This window comes from Nelumbo nucifera, chromosome 4 (genome assembly GCF_055504915.1).
Source record: "Nelumbo nucifera cultivar China Antique chromosome 4, China Antique-T2T, whole genome shotgun sequence".
NCBI lineage: Eukaryota > Viridiplantae > Streptophyta > Magnoliopsida > Proteales > Nelumbonaceae > Nelumbo > Nelumbo nucifera.
Genome location: NC_142652.1, coordinates 77,384,211 through 77,393,680, shown reverse-complemented (window position 1 = coordinate 77,393,680; position 9,470 = coordinate 77,384,211). Strand labels below are relative to the sequence as shown.

Here is a 9,470-nt window from a genome sequence, read left to right as displayed (position 1 = left end):
ATGGTTGTGGCACCACGGTATGGTAACTGTGCAGAAGCCCAAGAAACAGGAGTGCGCAAGAGAAATAAGGTGGATGGGCAGGATATGAAGGCTGCTCTTGAGGTTCTCTTTTGTAAGCATACCCGGTGCGTTCTTGTGATCCACAACATAGCACACCGGTGTCGTGGTCCGGTATGCGATTTTCGTTATGTGGATCTTCCACAAAACTACTACAAACTACATGACCCATGAGGTGGGGAACACTTCAATGTCCTTGCAGCTAGCTTGAGAGCAGCAGATCGTGTAGTCACTGTAAGCCATGGTTACGCCTGGGAGCTGAAAACTAAGGAAGGTGGCTGGGGTCTGCCTCAAATAATAAATGAGTTTGATTGGAAGCTGAAGGGCATCGTGAATGGGATTGATGCAAACGAAGGGAACCCATAGTTAGATGTTTACCTGGCACCGGATGGCTACACCAATTACTCTGCGGAGACTCTTCAGATTGGCAAGCCTCAATGCAAAGCAACTCTACAGAGGGAGCTTGGTCTTCCTCTTCAGGAGAATGTTCCTCTGATTGGGTTCATTGGCAGGCTTGACCATCAGAAAGGTGTTGATCTCGTGGTTGAGTCCATTCCTTGGATGGTGGACCAGGATGTGCAACTAGTCATGTGGGGCACTGGGAGACCTGGCTGGGAACAGCTTCTCAAACATTTTGAGAGTCAACACCATGACAAAGTCAGGGGTTGGGTTGGTTCCTCTGTGAAAATGGCCCATCGAATAATTGTTGGTGCAGACATCCTACTCATGCCTTCTAGATTTGAGCCATGTGGACTGAACCAGCTTTATGCACTGAGCTACGGGGCTGTCCCTGTTGTTCATGTTGTTGGTGGACTGAGAGATAGTGTGCAACCGTTTGATCCATTGGCAGAGTTCCAAGCCACGTATCCGGAATTCGAGCTTGAGGACAAGCTCGTGGTCCGGGAGGGGTGTGATGTTATTGACACACCGACCAGCAGCGTACTACGGCGCAGTCATAGGTAGTAGCACGCACAGCAGGCCACACAGCAGCGGGCACCGCCCGGCAGCGCCGCACAGCAGCACGCGCCACCCGACAGCGCGCAGCATGCACCGCCTGACAGCATGCAACACGCACCGCACAACAGCACGCACCTCCGACAGCGCGCAGCACACACCGCACGACAGCAGCACGCACCTCACGGCAGCAGCACACATCGCACGGCAGTAGCACGCACCGCACCACAACAGCACCACGAGACGCACACACCGCCCGACAGCAGCAGTAGGGCAGGGCCCACATGACAGCTCATCAGGGTGGGTCCACACTTATCTTACCACATCAGCTCTGCTCACAACTCACCGCCAGCTTCACCATCCCTTATCCCTTATCTTATCTTATCCCTTATCCTTATCTTATCTTAAGTAAGAGTTGTATTACTATTAGGAGTAGGTAATTAGGAGTTTGAGTTTGATTTGGATTACCCTAGCCTAGCCGAATCCAACAAGGAATTCCCTTTTGCAATTTCCTATTTAAGGAGCTACGAGTTGAAATAAAGCATTCAGTTTTCCAGTCAAGAAAAGAGTGAGGAGAGTTCGGGTGGTCTCTTGGACAAATCACCCATTTGGTTTCCCACAATAGGGTCTGCACGCAAGGGAAGGCGCAAGGGAAAGCAGGGTTTTTTCCCCGTGGACCAACCCGTGACGAGATCCTACACGCGGGCCCATAACACGACCTCACAGGTACATCCCACCGTGTATTGAAAACATCTCATGTACTAATATGTTATTATCTACGAGAGATGTTTCCCATGCACGGTGGGATGTTTCCAATGTGATGTGTAAGGAGCAAATCCCAATTCCTACTAGTAGACTAGGGGGGCTGCAATTCAGATTTCTGAGATGGATTGCAGTCCACTTATCCTTAAAGTTAAATATAACAGGAATTCCTATCACCCGTCGACAGCCAAAGTTTTTCTTCACACGGCTGTGTAGCACTCGCAACGTAACCAATACGTGACACATCAGTTCACTTGTGGTTGGTGCTGCAAGGTGTAGAATTGTAGATACGGGCTGAAACAGGATCTGCTTACATCCACCGTGCATCGAAAATATTTCACATGAATAATAACTTATAAGTACGAAAAATGTTCCGGTAGGATGTGAATGTGAGATCGATATGAGAAGCTGTAAAGAGCAGATCCGGTCTCATACGGGCTCTTCCCTTGCCACCATCAGTGAAACACGGCCAATTCAGCAATGATGAAGTTAAATCAGTACGTATTGACCGTACGCTGCGATTCGTAGGGAAAATCAATGCCTCTCTAATGCCAACATCAATTGATTGAACTGGTGCTTTATACTAATACATATTGAATGAAAAGGTGTATTGAATCAAATTATACATTAGTTTAGCTGATTTAATTATTTTTTTTGAATAAATTACAAAAACCCCTGTAATATGGAGTCTGTGACAAAGATCACCTGTACTTTGTTTTATAATAAAGACCCCCTGTAATATGACCGTTGTACAAAAATCTTCTTCCGTTAGGTTTCCGTTGAAAGGAGAAAAAACACTGTTCATCCTTCCTGATCTCACGATACATGAACAGTAGCGACGGTAATCCATATTTCTCTCTCCCCCGATCTCTCTTCTTCCTCTATAAGGAGTGGTTCAAAACCCAAATGCAGCATATTCTACAAAGTCCTGCTCTCTCCCTTTCCAACAGTTATTCCTTCAAATCCCTCCCCAGATCCTTCATTTTCTTCACTAAAGATCTAGTGATTTTTCAACTTCTATTGTCCGCTGGACTGATGGAAGAATGGGCGAAGATGATGGAGACGAATTGGGTTGAGGAGAGCGACTGATTCGACGGAAGTACAAAGGGGGGCAGCAATTGGATCGGCGGTGACAGAGGGCGCGACAACTGTGGGAAGGAGCAGATATAGAAAAAGAAAACGAATAATAAAAGATGGAAAGAGAGGGAGAGAGGCCGATGGTGAATTCGCCGCCGCTGAGTTCGAATCCTCCGCTGCAATCGGTTGCAGCGGTGGAAGTCGGTGACGGATTTGAAGGCGGAGGCGGCAGTGGAAGTGGAGGAGGAGGGGTTGCTCTTCCGGCGGCTATAGGGGAGGAGAGAAAGGGAGATCGGAAAGTTCTCTACTAGACTCGACAATTCCGCGCGGGACAAAGTGACTCACTCCTGGAAACATGTCAAGGACAAAACCGGATCTGATGCTCACGAAAAATACAGAGACGCGGTGAACAAAGTGAGGGAAAAAGCTAAAGAAGTGTATATCAACGACCGATTTGATCAGATCCCCGGTGACGGCACTGAGTTGTTGCAAATACTGATTGAGCAGTGTTGCTTCATACTGTAAATAGCCTTTTTGTCCTTGGGCAGCCCAAAGCCCCTGGATTATCCTAAAGACGACCCCATCTTTGGTAACGATTGGGACAAGGAGAGAATCAGAAGCTGGAACTCAAATATGTTCTTCATCACGAACCAATTCCCACTGGTGGTTGTCAAGGAGATGATGAAGCAGAGCTTCTTCCAGGATCTGTTGAAAAGAGGAAAATGGAAGCGGCCCAAGGACTTGCAGAGGATTGTCGTGTACGACACCCTGGTGGAACCCCATTTGCAAGGTAGAGAACAGCAGCAGCGGTAATCCCCGATCTCTCTCTCTCCCCTTATCGCTATCGCTGTTGTTGTCCATTTTTTTTATCAAAAAGTTATTCACAAGTATGAAAATGCAAAGAATATATAAAATGTAATTTGAAGAGATATATCCAAATACAAATTCATACGAGTCTCAAAGATTTCAGGTTAAAAGTGGCATGGGGGAATGGAAATTCTTTTAGGCTCCGTTCTTTTTTTGGCAAATTATTTATTCGGGTAAATATAATTAATTGAAAATTCTTTTAGGCTCCGTTCTTTTTTCGATAAATTATTTATGTGGGTAAATATAATTAATTATCTGAGTAAGTTTTTCTTAGAAACATTTACTCAAGTAAGTATATTTACTTATGTTCTTTTATTTCTCAAGTAAAAAAGAAAATGACTATTTTAGCCATAAAAATCCATTATTAAAAGGAGACATTTTTGTCCCTTAGGTGGGAAAGTTATTTGCCCACAAAGGAGATGGTATCACTTACCCGACCCAGGAAAATAAATTGTCCCTGCTTCCCACATTAATTTGAAAAAAAACGAACATGTGATTCTTGGTCAATAGGAACCAAAATCTCATTAACCAACTTTCGCCCTTCTAAAAATCTAAAAAATGAAGCCTCTCTCTCGTTAGCTTCTTTCCATTCAATTCCTATGTTAAGCAAGGCCACCATTACACCATGCTTCAATTGGTTGTTAAGATAATATGAGTTTGAATAAAGCCTAAAACAATTTTTCTTCTTGGAACATGTACACAATTTTAAAAAATAAACCAATTGATTATTAAAAAGACACAAATTAGTACCCTATACTTTGGGCCTAGTGTCATTTTGGTCTCCAAACTTTAAAATGCGACGATTCGGTATTCGAACTTTCATAGTGTGTCAGTCCAGTACCTACCGTTAACTAGTTGTTAACAAATTGTTGTGTGGCATTTGAAAATGACACAAATGCCCTTTGAGTGCCATTTAATTTTCTTTATAAACCATCCAAACATTGAAAAAAAATAGCAATCTCAAATCCTTGCATTACCCCAATTTTCTTGAATAGAAGAAGCAAGAATTTGAGATTGTTAATTAGATGACACTCAAAGGGCATTTGTATCTTTTTCAAATGTCACTTAACAGATGGTTAACAGCTAGTTAATGGTAGATACTGGATTGACATGTTTTAAAAATTCGAATACTGAATTATCGCATCTTAAAATTCGAGGACCAAAATAACACTAGACCCAAATTACACGGTACTAATTGAGAATTTTCTCCCTTATGAATATTAATAAGAAATAAGATGCACATTTATAATTGTTTTATAATTTTCTACATTTCTTATTAATAAGAAATAAGTCTTAAAATATTTTTCTATCATTTATAGTTCTCTAACGTTACAGTTTTCATCCAAGTTAATAGGACTGAAAGCAGGGGGAGACTTTGGCCGGGTTACGTCTGAAACCATGGCCGCAGCATTCCCTTGCGACACCCCCACCCCAATAAAACACGCACAGAATCAGTGGTGTGGTGGAAATTAATTGAAAATATCACTTTAACTGATTTTTAATTTAAAGTGCTGAGACGTGAACTCTGCTGATGCTAGGGGTCACAACCCTAATCCAATCCAACTTTTTTGGGTTGGATTGGATTTGGGATAATCCACTCCAAGTTGTATTCCTAATACAAAGAGTAGTGCCTTTCCAATTTTACCACTCCCATATGTATTGGCTGATGTGTAACGTCTTTCTAGGATGGATAGGGGGTACCGTAGACATGGTAAAATGCCGGTATGTATCAGTGTTTTAAGACTAGGACCGGTGTAAAAACCGGAATGTTCTATGGGTCCCGGTTTTACCGGTTAATCAGGCAGTTTGTCCGCGCGTCCAATCCACTAAAACTGTCATTTAACCAGAACCCAGAAAGAAAGGCCACCCAGTTCCCGTTTTTCATGGTCCAACTGTCAGATCTGAGTCGAGTCTTAAAACACTGGTATGTATCAATTCCATGGTCATCTATGTTTAGCTACTATCAGATGGCAAATAAGGCAAGCCCCGGTCCATCCCACCTTTTGGGTACAAGTTGGAAAAGGTCTAGAGGGAGGGAGCAAAATGGATTGGGATGACGATAATGATTTGAAGATCCGTAATTTAACAACCGATATGGTACTAACCACAGTGGAATTAATGGGGGAAGGACGACACAATCAAGGTTTGTAAGGTGATGATGTCTAATCCGAGGTATTTCGAACCGATGATACAATTAAATAGTTTTCTCAATTAGATGAGGTGAAGGTGGAAGGGTGAAACCGTGCATCGAGATCTGTAAATAGGAGAAAGGTTAGAGGTCTAAGGAATTGATCTTCGGCTAGGCACTCCGATGCTGAAGTCAGTGGGATAGAGAAGGATGTGACTGGGACAAACAGGTTGAAACAACATTGATCCGAGCTGAAAAGATAATGCAAAGAGGTATCCAAGGGGTGTCGTTCAAAAATGTCCTTACCTTGAGTGAAGAATACCTACCTATAGTTGAGTGTCTGTGTCCCAGATGGATAGTGCTTTCAGGGTTGTCAAGATGAGGGCATCCACAGATCTTCAGGAGGTTTCCTACTCTCCGGTGGAGTTCGCTTCATTGTTTGTGCGGGACACTCCTTCTTAGTCATGTTCTTCCGTTATGCATGACATCGTCATGGCCTGAGAGGGGGGCAGCTGCGAAGATAGCCACATGGCGTCCTTGGCCAGCTCAACCATAATCAGAACACCACTCCCCTAGTACCGAAGTCGAGGAGTGTAGTGCTTTGCTGCAGTTGGGCATGGAAGAGTTATGCGGTCCTCGACTGAGGTACTCTAGTTTCTTCAAGTTGACTGGCCCAGGGCAAGACTGGTTCGCTAGGCGGACCGACTGGTTCGCTAGGCGGACCGACTGGTTCAACGCTCGTACCATTTCTGTTATGGGTTGGAAGACTCATCGTTTTGTCTTCCCGAGGTCACACGCATATGAAGTGTGGCATCGATTCGGTGCCATTGATTTGACCTGATCTAGACCATTAGTCCCCCTATTAAAGGGGAGGTGGTGAGCCATTTTACTTTGCCATTTTGAATGAATGGTCATAGGAGCTCAACAAGTGTTAATCCCCAACTGGTGTTTCAGGTGTTTCGCATTACAGTTCTTTGGTAAGATGTCTTCATTTTCCTCCTCGTCTTCTTGCTCTTCCTCTTCATCTAGTAGTGTGTCTGGTAGCGAGTCTGAGCCAGGGTTTCACCCTAAAGCCACCGCGCTTAAGGTCTGCGAAGCCAAGGTCGACGGACCTAAGGGTGAGGGTAACGCGGCGAAGAAGGTCGTAGCCCTTTGAGAGGCCGACGAGGCTAAAGGGGACATTGCGTTAGAAGAGGGGCACGACGCTCTTGCGCAGTTTGACAACCTCTCGTGTCTTCGCCTTGTAGGTTGAAACCCAAAGAACTGGCCCAAATTAGGGTCCTTTACTGCATTCCCGAGGGATACGAGCTGAGGTGCCACAATATCGGTAAGAGGGATACCTCGGCTTGGCCGGGGGAGCTTTGCATGTACGAGCACAGCTTGATATTCGGGCTAAGATTTCCTCTAAGCAAGGGTATCACAATGGTGCTAAGGTGGTACTGTGTCCTGCCAGTCTAGCTGATGCCTAATTCCTTCAGATACTTGGTTAGCCTCCTTTGCTACTGCTCAGTTCACAACGTAGACATCACTTTGCCAATGTTCACATACTTCCTACACCTGAAGAAGCACCAATAGGTTTATTATTACTTCTCCATGCGTTGCTTGAGGTGTTGGTTGTTCCCCACCAATATGTCAATCCTGAGGACCAAGGTGAAGGCGCCAACCGAGGCCGAGCTGTTTAGGGAGGAGTTAGCAGCCATCAGACGGGATAGAGAGGGTAGATGTGCAGGAGTACACATCATTCTACATGTTGATCTGTGTCGGGCTTATGGAGCCCCAACTGGTTTGTCCTTGCTTTTGTAAGCATCATTCTTCTTGTTTCACTTCTGAGTCTTTGACTAGTTCTCTCTAGCAGATATGATGGTCTTTGACGAGGACGCGAGAACGAGGCGCATGCAAGCTGCCGCGCAGAAGAGGGTGGTGGCCCAGGATGAGGAGGTTCAGCAGCAGCGTTGCCCAGAGGTTATGAACTTTCAGTCGTACAAGAGGTTGAGGCCGGTTGAGGGAGATGTGGTGGACGTCATCTCTGACGGTTCTCCGTTGCACACTAAGTTGCGGTTTGCGTCGCAGGGAAGTCTTGAGGTTCCACCTTCGGGTCTGGCAAAGCAGGAGGCCGAAGTGTATAGGCTAAGCTGGAGTGTTCGGCCAAAGGACACTCTGGAAACTGAGGGCGTGCCTGAGTAGCTAGCTTGGGGTATTTTGTTGCCCGACATCCGGAAGGAGACCAGTGACTATATGAGCAGGGTGTTAGAGAGCACGACCATCAAAGAGTCTATTGTGGTGAAGTTCTCTGTACTGCCTTTTATGTTCTTTGGTGTGCTCAATCGAGCCCATTAACTTAAGTTTCCTTTTGTAGGTTGTCTTCGCGGTGATACAACTGGTTGACTAGATGTGCACCCTCCATTAGATGGCCAAGGCTTGTGAAGGCGAGTTGTCACGTTTGCAGGCAGAGATGGTCGAGTTGAGGCAAGAGGCGGCAGTCAAGGACGAGGAGCTACAATGTTTAAAGAGTCGTGCGTGTGAGCTCAAGGAGGGTCGTGACGAGGCACGGAAGGTGGCCGAGGAGGCGGAGGCAAAGCTACTCTGTTCCGAGGAAGAAGCGGTAGCGAGGTACAGGGAGTCCTAGGAGTTCCAGATTGCCCTTGATGACTTCGCTACAGGTTCCAAGTAGACTAGTTTTGCTCGCTGCCAAAGGAGATGATGCGCAAGCACCTTGAGATCGCCACGACAGTGGAGCAATACGGTCCTTTCGATGCTACGAAGCCGTCAACTGAGCAGCCTGCCCTGAACGACAGGGCGACGACTCCCGAGGAGGTGTTCCCCGTGGATAGAACAACAGGCCTGGAGGGACGTTTTCCCATTTTGGTTTTTTTTTGTTGCATGCATCTCGGTATGTCGGGCTTGTGATTGTACTGCTGTTTTGTTAATGGAGATTTTCTTTGCCGAGCAAATTTCTTGATGTGCACTATCCACTTCCCCTTTTTTTTCAAGTTAGCATACTTTGGGGTTCGATGGCGCTTAGTCTTATGCTGGTGGAAGTCTTCGGCTCGATGCTCGCCAGTCAAGGTTTTTAGCTTTGTGGCCTTGGTCTTACGCTAGCTGAGGTCCTTGGCTTGATACTCACCAACCGAGGTCTTTAGCTTTGTGGCCTTGGTCTTTCACTAGCCTCAATCTTACACTGGACGAGGTCTTTGATTTGATGCTTGTCGACCGAGGTCTTCAACTTTGTGGCCTTGGTCTTTCATTGGCCTCGGTCTTACGCTGGTTGAGGTCTTTGTCTTAATTCTTTTTGGCCGAAGTCTTTAACTTTATGGCCTTGGTCTTATGTTGGCCGAGGTCTTTGGCTTAGTGGCCCCGGTATTTGGCAGGCCGAAGTGCATCCAAGCTCTCAATGTTGCAGGGGAGTTCGGTGTTACCTGAGCTTGGAGGGCTTCACGCTCTTTGACTGGGCTAGCTGTGGTCTCAAGTAGCTCTGCTCTAACTACAAGTCGGGAGGGAGCGCGGAGTTCGATGGCAGTCCACTTGCCATTCTGTGGTGGGGATGTCGTTCCCGCAATACCATCGATGGCTTGTCCTGGCCTCAACCGATTGCAGTCGGTCGGGTCATGTACGTGGAGTTTGATTA

At 45.9% G+C, this 9,470-nt stretch overlaps 1 pseudogene; it reads left to right on the top strand.

Moving 5' to 3' along the window:
• LOC104605172 (granule-bound starch synthase 2, chloroplastic/amyloplastic pseudogene) lies at positions 1-1,020 on the top strand (annotated as a pseudogene).
• Positions 1,021-9,470: the final 8,450 nt, after the last annotated feature.